This window comes from Ambystoma mexicanum, chromosome 5p (genome assembly GCF_040938575.1).
Source record: "Ambystoma mexicanum isolate Mex_15411 chromosome 5p, UKY_AmexF1_1, whole genome shotgun sequence".
NCBI lineage: Eukaryota > Metazoa > Chordata > Amphibia > Caudata > Ambystomatidae > Ambystoma > Ambystoma mexicanum.
In genome coordinates this window covers 643,975,946-643,994,333 of record NC_090930.1, presented here as the reverse complement: position 1 = coordinate 643,994,333, position 18,388 = coordinate 643,975,946, and positions in this window count along the sequence as shown.

The following is an 18,388-nucleotide window of genomic DNA, read 5'->3' as shown; positions in this document are numbered from 1 at the left end:
TCCTGCTTGACCTCATCACACAAACCCTTTCCATATTCCAAACTCTACCATCCTGTACTCTCACAGCATGTCTGAAGACTTCAATCACACCAACTGGTTTGGACCATTTGCAGGGCCCATCTCTTAGTACAGGGGGAAGTTTAATCCTTACTAAACCTCCCACCCTTGGAACTTCATTCACTTTCTCTTTGTTCATCTGGCTGTCATGAGCTGCTTTATTCTTTAGTTGGATGTCTCTGATACTCTCCACTACCTCTCCAAAATCCTTTCTCACAACAGTCTCTCTCTCCAACCACGATGGTGCAAGTTTGGTGTTTGCTCTAAGTCCTCTACTTAATTCAAAAGGTGATAACCCTGTTGTACAATGTGGGGTAAAACAGTGAGCAATTACTTTCTTTTTTACTGCTTCCTCCCAGCTAAACCCGTTTGCCCAGGCCCAGCGGATAGCATATTTGAGCACTTTGTTGAACCTCTCAACTACTCCATTAGTTTGAGGATGGTATATGGCACTGGTTTTGTGTGTAATGCAATTGCTCATACAGAACTTCTCCATTTCCTTTGACCTGAATTGTACACCATTATCTGTCAATATGCTTCTTGGGAAACCTTCCCTGGCCCATATCTCTGACAAGAATTCTACTACTATGTTGGCACTCATGTGAGGTTTAATTAAAACTTCTACCCATCTGGTAAGAAGGTCAAATTACCACTAAACAAAATTGCTGCTTACCATCACAATGAATAGGTCCTAATATATCCATACCTACTTCCTCCCATACCTTCCCCGGAATTTTCATGATTACCATCGGGTACTTCACACTCATGCACGCTCTATCACTCTGATTACAAAGGATACATTCTCTGATGGTTCTTTCGATTTGTAGGTCACATCCTGGCCACCAGAAATTGTCACGTATTTTCTGCTTTGTCTTAACTATTCCTTGATGGCCTTCGTGACCCAAATCGATGACCCTTTGTCGTAGACTCACAGGTGGAATTATTCGATCTCCTCTCATCATTCTGTCATTTGTTATGTTGAGTTCATCAGCAACCTTGCAGTATTCAATGAGACCAGATTCCTCAAATGTAACCCTTTTTAAACTTCCGTTGCCTTGTATAATTTGTTTCAATTGACATATATCATCATCTTGTCTCTCAGCTCCTTCCATTCAGCTTTAGATATGGACAACGTTTCTATATTCAAAACAACCTCTGGATTGTTTTCACTATCATCATCAGTCTCTGAATTTTTTGTAAGCCTCGATAGGGAATCAGCAGTGCGATTTTTCACTCCTGGTACATATCGCACTGTACAGTTGTATTCTTGCAGGAGTACAACCCATCTCTTGACCCTGTTGGATACATTGTCCAAACCTTTATTCATAATAACATGTATTAACGGCTTGTGGTCAGTGCGAATTTCTACCTCCACTCCCCAGATGAAATTTCTGAATTTTTCTGTCGCCGACTTGATAGCCTATATCTCTTTTTCTATCACAGCATAAGATATTTCTGCACCTTTAAGCAGTCTTGACGCGAATGCAATAAGGACTTCTTTTCCGTCAGCCTCTTGGGTGACAACAGCTCCCAGTCCTAGGTTGCTCGCATCTGTTGTTATTATGGTCTTCCTTCCACTCTTGAAGTTCTTCAACGAAGGTGCCTTATTCAGTTCATCTTTTATATTTTTGAATTCCTCTTCACACTCCTTGCTCCATTCGAATGATCTCTTTTTCAGGAGCTCACGGAGCAGAACTCTATGTATAGCAAAATCTTTTATAAATTTTGAGTAATACTCTGCCATGTGTCATGATCACTGCTTCCAAGGAGCTAGGACCAGCCCAACGTCCTTGGAAGCAGGCCCCTAACCTTCATCCTAGGCACCAGCCGGTCCCCACTGGGACCTTTTGAACCTTGTCCTGGTGCCGGTGGCACCTGGCTCATCAAAGTCACTGGTCCCGGCACTGGAAGCGCCGGGCTCATAATTTGTATGAAGATGCTTGGGTGGACTTACCTGCAGCAGACCATGCTGCTTACTTACCAGCCACATAGGAATCCTCTGTGAGCCGGGACTACTTTCTTACCTGGGTGGGGCAAGCTCCACTCCCTGGATACAACACTGGAACTCTTCTGGAACAGGAACTCTTTTCTTACCTAGGCGAGGCCGTGGAGGAAGACGCCTCATCACTCCAAGGCTATTTAAACCACACCCGATTGATGAAACGTGCTTCGCGTTATTCTGCATCTGCAGCAGAACGCTCACTGTGTCTGTTCCAGTTTTCTTCTTTCCGATCCTGAACCTGCAAGAACAAACACTTACCATTCCTGTATCCAGCATTCAGTAGCACCTGCAAAGACAAGAAACAACAGGTTAGCACGGCAACCTTCACGCGCAGCGCTTTCCTCACCTGATCCATCGGCAGCTACCATCTCTTCACGCTGCTCCTCCGCCTGTGAAGACAAAAGCATAGTTATTCCGGTGTGGAATTACTTACCGGCACTCCGCGAATTCCGGTTTTCTTCAACGCTGCAATCCTGCACCTGAGAGACAAAAGAAGAGACATTAGACAGGTATTTTACTTAAGCGCCATCGCTCCCGCCACAATAGGGCACCTGCAAATACTCTGGCGTTTCCAGCGTCTCTTCAACACCCGAACTCACAACTGCAAGGGAAAAGAGACAGTTAGAGAGCTTTTGAAAAGCAGGCAACCGGCATTTACTTACACATTTCCAAGCGCTTCATTCCAAGACTCTGGCTCGAACTTCGGCTTTCTTCACACCATCTTCTACCTCAAGAGCCCTGCAAGACAAATAGAAAAAGCATTATACAGAGCCCTGTTCCACATTAATGTGCCTACGCACCTAAAGACTGTAAGGACTTAAAAGGTGTCCGGAAACTCACCGTTCGTGCAGTTAACGACGGTAGCAATCCTCTGATGTCAAGAGGCCTACGTTTCACCCAGTGAAGGAACTGGCAACGGCACCCTGCACCAGACGCAGATGGAGAGTCCAGCATTCACCTATCTAAGGTGAGCACGTTGACCTTGGGGCTCCACGGAAAAGCGAGGAAGGGAAAGGGAGAGAGATACCCGACAACCCCAGATCATTAATCCCATATTCTTTCACCTGCAGATATCTCACTCTTCGAGTTAGACACACAGTGCGAAGAGGCTCAGCCCCGGAAGCCAATCGAGTCCTGCACTTCACTTTTCGAGTCACAGACACCATCCTGCCAAGACCGGCGCCTCCGTGGGAATCAGGTGAGCGTTACAGAATGCGAAGACCACCGCAAAACTCCTACCCAGGCGCAATGGAAACCTCGGATACTGATCAATTGGCCCAGTTGCTTGGGGAACTAAGAGCAGAAGTACATGCAGCTCATCAGGAAACAAACGCTATAAGAAGAGAGCTGATAATATCCAAGGAGCGAACAGAGGACCTCGCTAGGCAATTGCTACAAACGCAGGCAGGACAAACACCTTTGCCCGCTCCAGGAGGAAATTATCCTTCAGCATCCTCCTCAAATCCAGTGCAAATCAATCTACCCGGTAATGTGCCCTTGGCTCCGCCCGAACGCTTTTCTGGTGACCCAAAGAGATTTGCAGTGTTCATTAACCAGTGCCGCCTACACGTAGACCAGCTGCCTTCCCAACAGATCAGGCCAAGGTGGCTTTTGTGCTTTCTTATCTCAGTGGCAGTGCCGCAGATTGGTCGATCCCTTTAGTCACTCAGGATGATGCGGTTCTTCATGATTTCCAGGCCTTCCAGTCCAGCATGGAGAAACTGTTCGCAAGACATGCACAAGGGCAGGCCTTGGACAATGAACTCCTTTCGTTACGACAGGGTAATCAAGACCTCCTGACTTACATTGCCTCATTCAACAGACTTATAGTGGAAACTCAATGGCCTGAAGATAAAAGAATAACGCTTTTCTACAGAGGCCTGCGTGGAGAGCTCAAGGATGTGTTAGCTCAAGTTGTGAATCCTCCACAAGAATGTTCAGACTATATTGACTTAGTTGTTCAATTGGACCACAGATTACAGAACAGAAAGGCTGATGGTTCCAAATTTGATACCCGAGTGTTTTCTAAACCGCAGACCTCTACTAGGGGAGCTGACACTGTGGAACCCATGCAAATAGGGGGCATGAAAGGACCTTTAACCCAAAAAGAGCGAGAAAGGAGAAGACAGCTACAATTATGCCTCTATTGCGGAAACTCGGGGCACTTTCTTCGAGACTGTCCGGTGAAACCAGCTAAGAAGGCTGTAGGAGCCGCAGATACCTGTACCACAAATTCTGAGCAGGGAAACGACCTAGCCTGACAAGTGTAGAGGTCCTCTTGCCGAGCGTTAAAATCTGTCCCATGACCTCGCATTTCGTGGTGCCTATGGTCCTCATTAGCCCTGAACGTCCGGATCGTTTTCATACAATTGAAGCTTACATCGACAGCGGAGCAATCGGTAATTATGTGGACCGTGAAATGGTATCAAGGATGAATCTACCTCTTGTCCCTAAGGCAGTAAAAGACGTCATTACTACAGCGGATGGCACAGAGATCGCCTCCGGACCAGTAACTCACGCCACCCAAGAAGTGACGTTAGTGAGCCAAGAGGGACACTGGGAGAAAATCGTGTTCGATGTGATCAAGGCCCCTCAGTTCCAGATCATTCTGGGAATTCCTTGGTTAGAGAAGCACAATCCTCAGATCGATTGGCGAGCAAAGACGGTTCAGTTTCCAGAATGTATCTCCACTTGTTATCCTCGGCCTGATGTTTCACTGGCGGCAATCTCTTCTGAGGTTCCCAAACTACCTCCCGAATACCAGGAAATCCAAGACGTCTTTCGGAAGGAACAAGCTAACACCCTGCCTCCTCATAGGTCTTACGACTGTCAAATAGATCTGATACCCGGAACAACTCCTCCTTGCAGTAGGATGTATGCCCTCACCGAGCCAGAGAATCTTCACCTCAGACAATATCTGGACCAATACCTAGCTCACGGATTTATCCGTCCTTCAAAATCTCCAACTTCCTCCGCTTTGTTCTTCGTTCCGAAAAAGGAAGGAGACCTTAGGACTTGTATAGGTTACCGTGCCCTGAATCAAATCACTGTTAAAAACAGATACCCGTTACCTTTGATCCCTGAACTCCTGGACCAAGTCAAAGACGCATGTATATATACAAAGTTGGATCTCAGAGGAGCCTACCACTTGGTACGAATAAAAGAGGGCGATGAATGGAAGACGGACTTCCGCACCAAGTATGGGCTGTTTGAATATCAAGTTATGCCCTTTGGACTATGCAACGCTCCTGCCGCCTTCCAGTATTTTTATGAATGATGTCCTTAGAGAACTCATAGATGTGTGTGTTGTTGTCTACATTGATGACATCCTCGTCTATTCATCATCTGAAGAGGAACATCAGAAACACGTTAAAGAGGTCCTCGAGAGATTACGTCAACATAACCTTTTTGCTAAACTTGAAAAATGCGTTTTCAACGTAACTGAAGTTGAGTTCCTGGGATTCATATTGTCACCAAACGGAGTCCATATGGATTCAAAGAAAGTCGATGCAATCATCAAGTGGCCTTCACCAACCTCTGTAAAAGGAGTTCAAAGCATGTTAGGCTTCGCTAACTTTTACCGCAGGTTCATTCCTGAATTCTCTCGAATAGTCCAGCCCATCACCTCTCTATTAAAGAAAAACAAACGTTTGAGTGGTCTACCGAGGCGGAACAAGCTTTTCAGGACTTAAAAGCTAAATTCATCTCTGCACCTGTTCTAAAACACCCTCGCCCAGAACTCCCCTACATCGTAGAAACAGATGCTTCTAGTCTTGCTATGGGGGCAGTTTTATCACAAAGAGATCCGGTCACACACCGATTACATCCTGTAGCCTTTTGGTCCCGCAAATTCTAGGCTCCCGAGATCAACTATTCAATTACAGACAAGGAACATTTAGCTATCAGATCAGCCTTTAAAGCCTGGCGGCATTATCTTTTGGGAGCCAGACACACAGTCACCGTAATGACAGATCACCGCAACTTACATTATCTGAAGACGGCCAAAGCTCAGTCTTCCAGGCAGCTCCGCTGGGCTCTGTTTTTGGCTGAGTTTGACTTTATAATTACTTATCGACCAGGCAGTAAAAACGGAAAAGCAGATGCCCTCTCCCGGATGGGAATAGATGAACACTTGACCAATCCTGAACCAATACCCATAATCCCAGAACAAAGGATTTTGGGCTTGGTCAGCGCTCAATCCTTTGAAGACATCGAGACTACAGTAAAATCACTTCTAACTCCGGCAGAATTACAGGACTGGCAATTCAAGGGGAAGGATTTCTCAGTGGACCAAGACCTACCATATTTCCGAGGACGATTGTACTTGCCCTGTGAGAAAATACAAAAACAGGTAATCTCCTGTTATCACGACTCATTAATGGAGGGTCACCCTGGCATTACCAAAACCATGGAAAAGGTCAAAAGACATTTCTGGTGGCCATCATGGAAGAAGGATATTAGAGACTTTGTAATCTCCTGCGGTGTGTGTGCTCAGAATAAAAGTCAGAAGGAGAAACCAGCCGGCCTCTTACACCCACTGGACATCCCTCCCTGTCCATGGCATACCCTGTCGATGGATTTCATCACGGACTTACCTCCATGCTCAGGGTATAATACCATTTTAGTAGTCGTGGATCTATTCTCCAAGATGGCTCACTTCATTCCCCTGAAGGGCCTACCTTCAGCTTCAGTATTAGCCCGAGAATTCTTAGAAAACATTGTTCGGTTACACAGTTTTCCCTCGGTTTTGGTCTCCGATAGGGGAAGTCAATTCATCTCCCACTTTTGGCGAAGTTGCTGTCGCTTAGCCCAAATTGATGTGAGACTTTCAACCAGTCACCATCCCCAAACTGTCGGACAAACCGAGAGGACAAATCAAACTCTGGAGCAATATTTACGTTGCATGCTCCAACAAACTGAAAACCCTTGGAAGGATATCCTTTGGATCACTGAATACGCTTATAACAATTCGACCCATTCTGGAACCGGGAAGACTCCCTTCTTCCTATTAAACGGAAACCATCCTAGGACCTCTAACCTGGATCCTCCCCAAGAATTCAAAACACCTGCTGTGGATCACTTGCACTCGGTGATCACTCGTACTTTTAAAGAAGCCACTGCCCATCTGCAAAGTGCTAAAGCTCTATACAAGAAAGGAGCGGATCAACACCGTAAAGAGGCCCCTCACTACGCAGTGGGAGATCAGGTCTGGTTATCCACTAAGCACCTGCCACTAAAAGGACCCCGCACCTTCATCCGGAGATACTTAGGACCCTATCTCATCTCTGCCATAATTAATCCGGTGGCTGTCAAATTGGAATTGCCTTCGCATATGAAAATACATCCAGTATTCCATGTCTCCTTACTAAAACCAGTACAACCAGAAACCCGATTGACCGAACTCCCAGAACCTGTTCTAGTGGATGGAGAACTTGAGTTCGAAGTAAAGAACATCCTAGACTCCAAAATCTCCAAATCTAAATTATATTACCTGGTTGATTGGAAAGGATACGGCCCCCAGGAAAGGTCTTGGGAACCCTCAGAACATGTCCATGCACCTCATCTGGTCAAGAAATTCCATCTGAATCACCCCGACAAGCCAAAACCCCCGGAGAACACACGCTTAGGAGGGGCCTTGAGGGGGGGTGCTGTCATGATCACTGCTTCCAAGGAGCTAGGACCAGCCCAACGTCCTTGGAAGCAGGCCCCTAACCTTCATCCTAGGCACCAGCCGGTCCCCACTGGGACCTTTTGGACCTTGTCCTGGTGCCAGTGGCACCAGGCTCATCAAAGTCACTGGTCCCGGCACTGGAAGCGCCGGGCTCATAATTTGTATGAAGATGCTTGGGTGGACTTACCTGCAGCAGACCATGCTGCTTACTTACCAGCCACATAGGAATCCTCTGTGAGCCAGGACTACTTTCTTACCTGGGTGGGGCAAGCTCCAATCCCTGGATACAACACTGGAACTCTTCTGGAACAGGAACTCTTTTCTTACCTAGGCGAGGCCGTGGAGGAAGACGCCTCATCACTCCAAGGCTATTTAAACCACACCCGATTGATGAAACCTGCTACACGTTATTCTGCATCTACAGCAGAACGCTCACCGTGTCTGTTCCAGTTTTCTTCTTTCCGATCCTGAACCTGCAAGAACAAACACTTACCATAACTGTATCCAGAATTCAGTAGCACCTGCAAAGACAAGAAACAACAGGTTAGCACGGCAACCTTCACGCGCAGCGCTTTCCTCACCTGATCCATCGGCAGCTACCATCTCTTCACGCTGCTCCTCTGCCTGTGAAGACAAAAGCATAGTTATTCCGGTGTGGAATTACTTACCGGCACTCCGCGAATTCCGGTTTTCTTCAACGCTGCAATCCTGCACCTGAAAGACAAAAGAAGAGACATTAGACAGGTATTTTACTTACGCGCCATCGCGCCCACCACAATAGGGCGCCTGCAAATACTCCGGCGTTTCCAGCGTCTCTTCAACACCCGAACTCACAACTGCAAGGGAAAAGAGAAAGTTAGAGAGCTTTTGAAAAGCAGGCAACCGGCATTTACTTACGCATTTCCAAGCGCTTCATTCCAAGACTCTGGCTCGAACTTCGGCTTTCTTCACACCATCTTCTACCTCAAGAGCCCTGCAAGACAAATAGAAAAAGCATTATACAGAGCCCTGTTCCACATTAACGTGCCTACGCACCTAAAGACTGTAAGGACTTAAAAGGTGTCCGGAAACTCACCGTTCGTGCAGTTAACGACGGTAGCAATCCTCTGATGTCAAGAGGCCTACGTTTCACCCAGTGAAGGAACTGGCAACGGCACCCTGCACCAGACGCAGATGGAGAGTCCAGCATTCACCTATCTAAGGTGAGCACGTTGACCTTGGGGCTCCACGGAAAAGCGAGGAAGGGAAAGGGAGAGAGATACCCGACAACCCCAGATCATTAACCCCATATTCTTTCACCTGCAGATATCTCACTCTTCGAGTTAGACACACAGTGCGAAGAGGCTCATCCCCGGAAGCCAATCGAGTCCTGCACTTCACTTTTCGAGTCACAGACACCATCCTGCCAAGACCGGCGCCTCTGTGGGAATCAGGTGAGCGTTACACCATGCCAATGAACGTACGTACTCCTTCCTTTGTCTCTGGTCTTGGCATATTCATTATGGCATCCGCCAGTTGTTTCTTTGGTTTTATTCCGGCAGCAGAAATGGTATGTCCTAGATATTCAATTTCACTGCAATTGATGTTACATTTGTCTCTACTGAGAGTCATACCTGCTTCATATAACTTTTTGTAGACATGTTGTAATCTTTCATTATGTGTTTTCTGATCAATGGCATGCACTAATATATCATCTTGAAAGCAAATGATCCCTTCATCACCTTCAAACATCCTGTGCATGATTCTCTGAAATACAGAGGCAACTGACACCAGCCCAAATGGTAGCCTTCTGTATTGGTATAATCCATCTGGCGTGATAAACGCCGTCATTTTCCTGGACTCTTTGTGAAGCTTAACCTGATGGTACGCTGACGTTAGATCCAGGGTAGAAAAATACTTTGAGGGTCCAATGGTGGAAACAATCTCCTGTATATTGGGGAGTGGTTGTCTATCCAGGATCACATTCTTATTTAATTCTCTCATGTCCACACATATTCTTAGTTTCCCTGATCTTTTTCTCAGTACAACTAATGGTGAAACCCATTCACCGGCATCTATTCTTTCAATAATTTTCTGATCTTCTAACAATTTGATCTCCTTCCTCACTTCTTCCCTCATCGAGAGTGGAATATTTCGTAACTTCTGCGCTACAGGAACATGTCCTGGTTTCATTTTGATTTCATGAACAAACCCACGTAAACATCCAATTTCCTTCCTGAAAACTTCTTCTATTATGTCAACATCTCCGGTGACTTCTTTATTTCCTCGAACTCTCCCAGCAATGCCTTCAACAGAATATACAAACTCATCCGATGCAGCATCCAACTTTACTTTGAGTTTGCTTTGGTGAGTCCAGTTTAACAATGGCGTTCTACCTATCCTTGTTACATATATCTTTCCATTGGCTTTTCTCTCCTTAAATTTGAGTGCTCACCAAAACCACCCTATGACATCTATTTCAACTTCGCCATACGCTCTGGGTTTTATGTCTGGCTCATGTAGATATTCGTGTTTTTTTCTGTCCCAAAGAGTTTGTGGTATTAAAGTATATTTTCCTCCCGAATCAATCATCATGTGTATGTCAGTTCCATCTACACATACTACAGCTTTAGGATTTTCCATTTCTTGTTCATTTTCTTCATCAGTCACAACAAATACGCACTCTTCTCCATCTTCATCGGTATACTCATCATCACCTATACAGTTAGTGGAGGCATTTTGCATTCTGCAACATCGGGCATAATGCCCCTTGCCCTTGCATTTCCCACATATAATTTTTAGAGCAGGACATTCTGGATTGTCTGCCCAGTGATCCATGCAATCACATCTAAAACATCTTCCTGTACTTTTCTTCCTGGCATCATCTCCACGCCTTCCTGGGCTTTTTTTCCGCCCATCACTGTTATTAGCTCTGGAATTTGTTTTCTTCCTTTTATCATCATTCCAAGATAATCTCCCACTCCTTTCTGACTTGTATCTCCTATTGGGATTTCCTGATACTTGAGCTATGGATTCATTATCCTTGCTTGCAATATATGTTACATTCTTGTCTTTGGAGACTTCTTGTTTAATATCAGTAGCCTGCATTCTGTTCTCTAATTCTTTGATGCATTTCTCAGTGTGTTCTACTTCCTTGGCTACACGTAGGACAGTGTCGTGTTTAGGGTCATCTTCAGCCCATAGCCTTTCTCTTACTTTACTGCTCCTACATTCCAACATGAATTGATCTCTTAATCTGTCATCTAATTGAGTATTGAAATTGCATGTTTTTGCAAGTTTCCTCAAACTAGTGATGTATTGCTCTATGCTCTCTCCATCCCCTTGAGTTCTTTTCCCAAACTTATAACGTTCCAAAATAGTACTCAACTTCTTTTCATAATTTATTTATTAATAATGTGTTACAGTTTATATTTAAACTTTTCACATATTTATAAATTATATAAGATCAAATATAAATGCATTATAAAATATAAAACTAATGAAAGAAAACCGCATAAGAAGAAGAAGAAGAAAAAGATAAAAAAGAGAAACCTATTACTTGTTACATATTATTACTAACAACAAACGAATATTTGAGTTACCATTAAGCTCATCATAATTTAACCTTTATAGCTCTTGCTATTCTTCTAATCTTTAAACACTAATAGCGATTACCCATGCTGAGGTATATGGAACAAAGAATCATAAGTCTCTGCAGAACTCAATGCCATGGTGTTAAACAGGTTAATACAGAGATGTTCAGAGTTCTTTCAATTTCCAACCATACTCTAAAGGTGGCAATCTGCAGCTGCTTACTTTGAGTGTTTGTCAGGCGGTGCCAAAATTCAACTTCCCCTACAAACACCATATCATGGACAAAGTTGCCGTAATTTGCTAGGTAAGTGTCCATCATATTTACACAACTAGTTAGGACATGATTAGCTGTTTCTTTACATCTATTGTCCTTGCAGAGTCTACAGTATCTCTCTGTAGAAGATAAGCCGTTATACTTGCTTTTGTTGGTCAGCAGCGGCAGATTATCAACCCTCAATAAGAGTAGAAATCGTCTGAGTCTACTAGAAGGACTAAGGGTTAAATATGGCTGCATTTGCTTGAATGAGTAGAGCATGTAATGTATGAATTTATATTTTGGAAGCTTGTCGAGATGTGCATAGTTTTCTAGCCAATCCCAAAGATCAATTTTTTTGGATAGAGCTTTTTTTTGAGGATCATTGAACTTCTCTCCACTCATGGTCCAACATATTGTCCTCAGAAGGGTTTCAGTCTCTTTTTTCAAATGGCATTTGGTGGTTTCTTCTGTAATTTCCATGCCATATTCTTTTAATAGCCGAGATTCTGGTTGTTTAGATATCTTTAAATACAGTTCTGCTCTCCTTTTCAGGACAATGGACCTCAGGGAGGAGACCCCAACTTCCAATCTTAACAATGCCATTGGGATAGATTGAGGGAGGCCTAGAATTCTTTTCCAGAACTTCCCCTCTATCACTTGCAGCCAGCTTAGGTCCATTTGCAGTAGGGCTTCCAGCCCGTAAACGATCATAGGCGTTAGAACCTGTGTATAGATTTGACGAATTCCACATAGAGACATTCCACAGTTCTGTCGTGCAAATTGACTGATCAACGACGTTACTTGAGCTGCCCGATTTTTCCTCATTTGGATGCAGGTGTTATAGCCCAGTTTAGCATCCATTTCAACCCCAAGGTATTTGTATTGCTGGGTATATTTAATTTCTGTTCCATGCAGTATTAATCTGGGTCGTGCAATCTTCTTATTTGAAAAGACCATCACCTGAGTTTTCTCCTGATTGATATTTAGGTCGTTATTTGCAGCATATTCCCATAACTTCAAAGCGGACCTCCGTAGACCGCTGAAAGTATGATCCATAATTATCAAATCATCTGCATACGCTAACACTGCGCAATGGATAGTGCCGACTACGGGAGAGCAGTTATTTTCGCTTAAGATTGCACCTGGAAGGTCATATGTAAACAGATTGTACAGAAATGGGGCCTTCACGCATCCCTGCTTGACGCCACAGTTCTGTGGAATCCTAGCTGTCAAATCACCCTGAGCACTAAGTCTGCAGGCCACTGTGTTGTCCTCATGCAGTAATTTTAGGTAATACAGAAGGGTCTCAGGGCAGCCTAATAGCTCGAGTTTTGCCCACAGTTTTTCTCGGCGGACTGAGTCAAAGGCTGCTTTAAAGTCTACAAACAAGGCATTTAATGGAGGATTGCCTTTTCTCAAGGCTTTTCAGCGCAGAGTGTCTAAAATGATGATATTGTGGATTGTGGAATAGCCTCTTCGGAAGCCACTCTGAAAAGTATTAAGTATTTCAGTTTTGGTTGCCCATTCTTCCAATTTCTCCAGTAAGAGCGATGCAAAAAGCTTCCCTGTGCAGTCAAGCATTGAAAGTAGTCTAAAATTACAGGGATCCTTCCTGTCACCCCTCTTGAAGATAGGTATTAAATAGGCATGTTGCCATGATTTAGGAATTCTCCCATCCGCCAATACTTTGCCAAACAATATGCTTGCGAATTTAGCCCAGAATTCCGGCTGGCTCCTCAGCACAGCATTTGAGAGGCCGTTAGGCCCTGGAGCCCTGGACGACTTAAGCTTTTTAATTTTACAGATTAGATGTTCACTTGTTATGCTGAAAGGGACAGATCTTGGTGTCATTTTTTCTACCTGCTTGCCCACCTCATCGTTGGGGATATTACGGCGCATAAGGAAATCTGTCCATTTGTTTGCACTTATCGGGTTGATCAGATCCTTACTACCGCTACCCCTTGCTTGGCCAAGTAAAGACCATATGCTTCTCGTGTTTTTGGAGCATATGGTTTGAACCATAAATTGCCATTGCTTAAGTTTTTGCTCATGTTTTTTGACTTTAATCCACGTTCTATTTTTATTTTTTAGAGTTCTGCATAATTCATGGTAATCTCCAAAGGATTTACTGGTATATTTGGCTTGTCGGATTTCTGCTCTTAACCTGCGTTTAGCATCTCTTTTGCTTTTGTCGTATATTACTGATGTTTTAACATCTGTCGCTATTTGGTTTGTGGCAGATGTCGCGTGTGTAGAGGAAAATGTGGCGGCCCAATGTTCTATCTCATTTATGGACATGTTTTGGAGCTGGGACAGTATGTTATCATCCGCCATTTGCATCATGCTTCCAGCCGCGTTGATGTTTTTATCAGACCAGCATATTCGGGTACCCGAGTGGTTAGTTAACATATCGCCCATGGGTTTAGTATGTATGGTAGGCAGGCCAATGGTAAACTTTAACATCAAGGTAGAATGATCGCTCCAATCGTTTGAGATGATCTTCAAATCTCTTACTTTCGGGGCCATCTGGGGGCTCACAAATATATAGTCCAGGGTACTTTTTGCTTTCCCACTATGCCAGGTGTAGTTTCCTGGGTTATCACTAGGAGTTCTGCCATTAATCAACTCCATTTCCCATTCATTGAAAAAGGTCTGCCAAGAGGCGCCAATTGGATCTGTGATTTTGTGTTTCATATTGTTTATTGGATTCAAAAAGGGATAGGTTGTGGTACCTGCTGTGCCTGATATATGACAATTAAAGTCCCCAGCAATAATTATCAGATTGTTAGTCGGCACAGTCACCCACGCCGCTATTAATTCATGAATTGCTTCTTGGAGGGATTCAGCTTTATTTCCATAAGGTGGACTATAGAGGTTAATGATGAGCATATTTTCTTTACATCCATCACTTATACTCTCCATTTCCACTGCAATCACTTTGTCGCTGGCTACTGTCTCCAGCTGTCTGGATTTAACCGTATTTCTGATACCTATAATCAGTCCTCCATAAGGTCTCCCTCTCCTTCCTTTCATCGCAAATGATTGGTAAATTGAATAACCATTAAGTATTATAGGTGCCCTTATCCAGGTCTCTTGCAGGCAAATGCAAATACTTTCGGTTAGAAGCTGAAGAGAACCTGCCGGGGCGAATAAATGCTTGAATCCTCTACAATTCCAGGATACTAGTGAGGGGATTCAATTTGAGCTCACCACCTTTGGTAGTGCTGATGCTAGCCAGGTTAGCACATTCTGGACATCAGCTATCGCTACCTGATCCCTTTTCAGTTTGGGGAATCCGTCGGTAGTTTCTTTTGTCACTGGGAAGACATTGCGTGGCCACTTAGGATCCTCCTTATCTGGATCGGCATCCACTTCAATGTCGACATCTCGGAGGCTTTCTTTGTAATTGCGTATCAATTGTGCGGAGGAAATAAACTTACAATGAATAGCGGAGACATTAGCATTGATGACTTGCAGAGGCTCAACAAATTCAAAGTCATCTGATCTTAGTACCCGCAGTTGAGGAACTGCATGAAATCTAGTCATTAACTCAGATCTGGAAAGCCAGCTGTTCTCACTTTGCTGGTACAGATTTTTAATGAGTCATATCCTGTTCTCTTTGGGCAATACCTCCTTGTTCTTAGAGTTGTCCACAGGATCCATTCTGCTTTGATTTCTGTCGGCTAGAATGTTGCCTTCACCACCAGTTATGTGGGACTCCTCAGGCTGCTCTGTATCAGCTGTAACAGATATAGGTGAGGTTCCACCTTCTATTTCATAGTCCCCATCATCATCAGACAGTACCCAGCTTGTTAAGTAACCTGCTTGCTTCTTCTTACGTCTGCCCCGCCTAAGGTTGGTTTCTTTGATTTTTTATTGTTCTTCCCTAATGTATCAGTCTCTAATACAGGAGGTATCCCCTCACGATCCTTCTTTCGTGTTGCTGCTCTTTTGGCTAGTCTCCTCTGTTTACGGGATTGAAATATTTCAAATGTATTGACTGCATTAGGAGACTTTTCCAGATCTTCTATTGTCTCGGCTGCCGCTGGATTTGGAGCCGAACTCTCCCTCGATGGTCTGACAGTACTTGTATCAGCAGGGTTTTGTGTATGCAGACTTAGTGTGGTTTCCAATATGCGTCCACACATTTTTAGCAGGATCTTGAGTGAAAATTGTACAGAAGCGACCGACGATTGTAATTCAGCCAAGTCTGTGGGATTAGAAGATGTGTTGCTTCTTGCGTCCACCTCTCTAAGTTCCAGCTCGGATTCATTGTGGATTTTTAGATTTGGTGTTGTTGATAATCTCATAGAGTCAGCTCTCGAGGATTGAGTAGCTTCCTCTGTAGGATCTCTAGGAGCTGGTTGTAATGCTTTGATCACCGCTGGTGTCATCGATTTTTGCATTGAATGGCATAGCTCCAGTAGAGAGTTGTTGTCAATATCTCCATAATTCTCTTGATCCCGTAGCTCAATATTTATCGCCTCCCCCTCGTCCATGGTGGTAGAATTGTTTTCGGGGTGCAGATTCACTGTAAAGAAATCTGTTATTGCACCTTTAATAACTAGTGCAGGCTTGGTTTGCTTTCCGTGGTCCATTGCTCTCTCGTTATTCGTTGGAATACTCATTATTTTCCGCTGTCGCAGATTGTAGCGTGCTTGAAGCTTCTTGCGTGAGGGCATAGGATTAATCCACTCTAATTTGTTATCAATATGTAAGTCTGAGCAGTCTGGTATTATTCCTCTATGGGCTCAGTAGGCTCAGCTGTATAACAGTAGCTTCAAGGTTGCAGTAGATGCAATTGCCTTTCGGTGCTCACAGTCTCAAAAAGTTCAAACCCAAATCTCTGAGATGACCCTAGAGCTCTCAGCTAAAGGGATAGTGACTAGTGACTAGTGCTTGTTATGTAGCACTATGAATCTGACAGTTAGACAGGGCCCTCGACAGTGGTTTTACCACCCCACTTAGTCACAAGTCAGATGGAGTTCAAATAATCATGGGGAGCAGATTATGTATAGTGTATGAGACCAGATTTCGAAGGTGACCAACAGTCTCCTAGTATGGTTAATCTAAAAAAAAAAAAAAGTTTCCCTTTAAAAAAGAATGTTACCGAGTGCCTAGACCTCGCCTGGGCGCTTCAGTTGATGGGGAGCTTTCACCGCTCCGTGCCGCCCTCGGCTTTTCTCTGTGTTCGTGCGATTCCTTAAGCCGCACGCAGAGCCCTCATCAGCTGCTGCTCCACGCGCAGAGCCGTCGTAGTTCCGGGCCGTGCTATCGCGGTATAACGGGTCTCCGCCAAAGGCTCACCTACGGTTGCCAGCTCCTGGGCAACATACAAAGGGGCCACTGATGTAAATAATCAGGTTTGGAGCTGTTGGGGGGCCGCAGGGAGCTTCGGCAGCGCTTCGGCAGCGCTTCTCTTCAGTTTCCTTCCTCCAATTTCCTTCAACAGCACTGAGCGCCGGGCTCACGGGCCCGCGCATTCGCGCTCTCGTGACTCGCCGACTCAAGCCGCACCTCCTGCGTACGAACTCCGCGCAACAGAGGCCGCCTCCGAGTCAGTCTTTTCATAATGTTTATCCATTTTCTTCACTGATCTCTCATATTCATTCAGTTCATCTTCCTCATCAGGTAATAGATCTGGTAGGTCCTCAAACTTTTCTTGTCCTGCTGGACCCAAACAATGCATCAAAAGGGATTTCCTCTTCTCCATGCTGCAGTTCTGACCGCATTCAACGCCAGCGTAATGTTCAAATGATTTAATCCATCTTTTCCATGGAATAGCTGGTTCCCCAACATCAGGCAGGAAAAACATGGGTGGTGGGACATTATTGAAAGACATCACGATGGAGATGGAATAATTCTCACACAGCTGAGAATTGATATTCAACTGTATAATCTCACTCCTCCTTTTGTCTCTTTAAGCTTTAAATATACTGGAAAAATGGGTCCAAATTGAACATGAATATTGCACAATATTTTTTACTTCTTGCAATGCACATAAGTACATAAAACTGTTGTTTTAATTCATGCTTGCATGCTATCACTTCCTGTGCACATGTTTCATATGCTGGGGTTCATGGCAAAAGGTTTGTGAAAGTGGTTGCAGTCTTTTTTTTTACCTTTTATTTTAATTTGCTTACAGCGGATAGTGTGTCCTGATATAATTTAATGCGTATAGCCACAATACGTTCCGTTGTGGTAACTGTAAATTGACACTCCAGCTACTTGTGTAATTTCACTTGCACAGGTATGCAGAGAATTACAGTAGGAATTTTTTTAAACAGTCACATGAGCTTATACACTGAGAACTACGGTAGGAAATTGTGGAGACAGATCAGGAGGCATGCCAGGATAAAATATGCAGTAAGAAATACACGCAGGGCGCTCACGTGATACGTTGCTCGCTCAGCATTGATGAAAATCAAATAATCTCCAGCAGAGCGGAGCGGCCACAGCTTTGGAACAGCTGTACGGCCTGCTCACGCTATATATTTTCGTTTATCAGCGAGCAGAGTGGCCACAGCTTTTGGAACAGCTGCACGGCCTGCTGCGCACTCGTGATGGATGCGGTCACGGAGATCAGTGAGCAGAACGCTTGGGAGAGATAGGGGGGGCGGTGGGGCCTGGAGATCCTCGTCGCCACTTGTAGTGGTTAACATACGTGAGGAAACGTGATTAGTTTACAAGCTATTTTATTATCATAAGTCACTCAGTGAGAGTGTACAGGCCCCACCGACCTTGGGCAGCAACTGACGAATGCAGGTTTGAACCTCGCATTCCATGCGCCAGTCTCCACGTTCTATCCATCCCTCCATCACGCGAGATG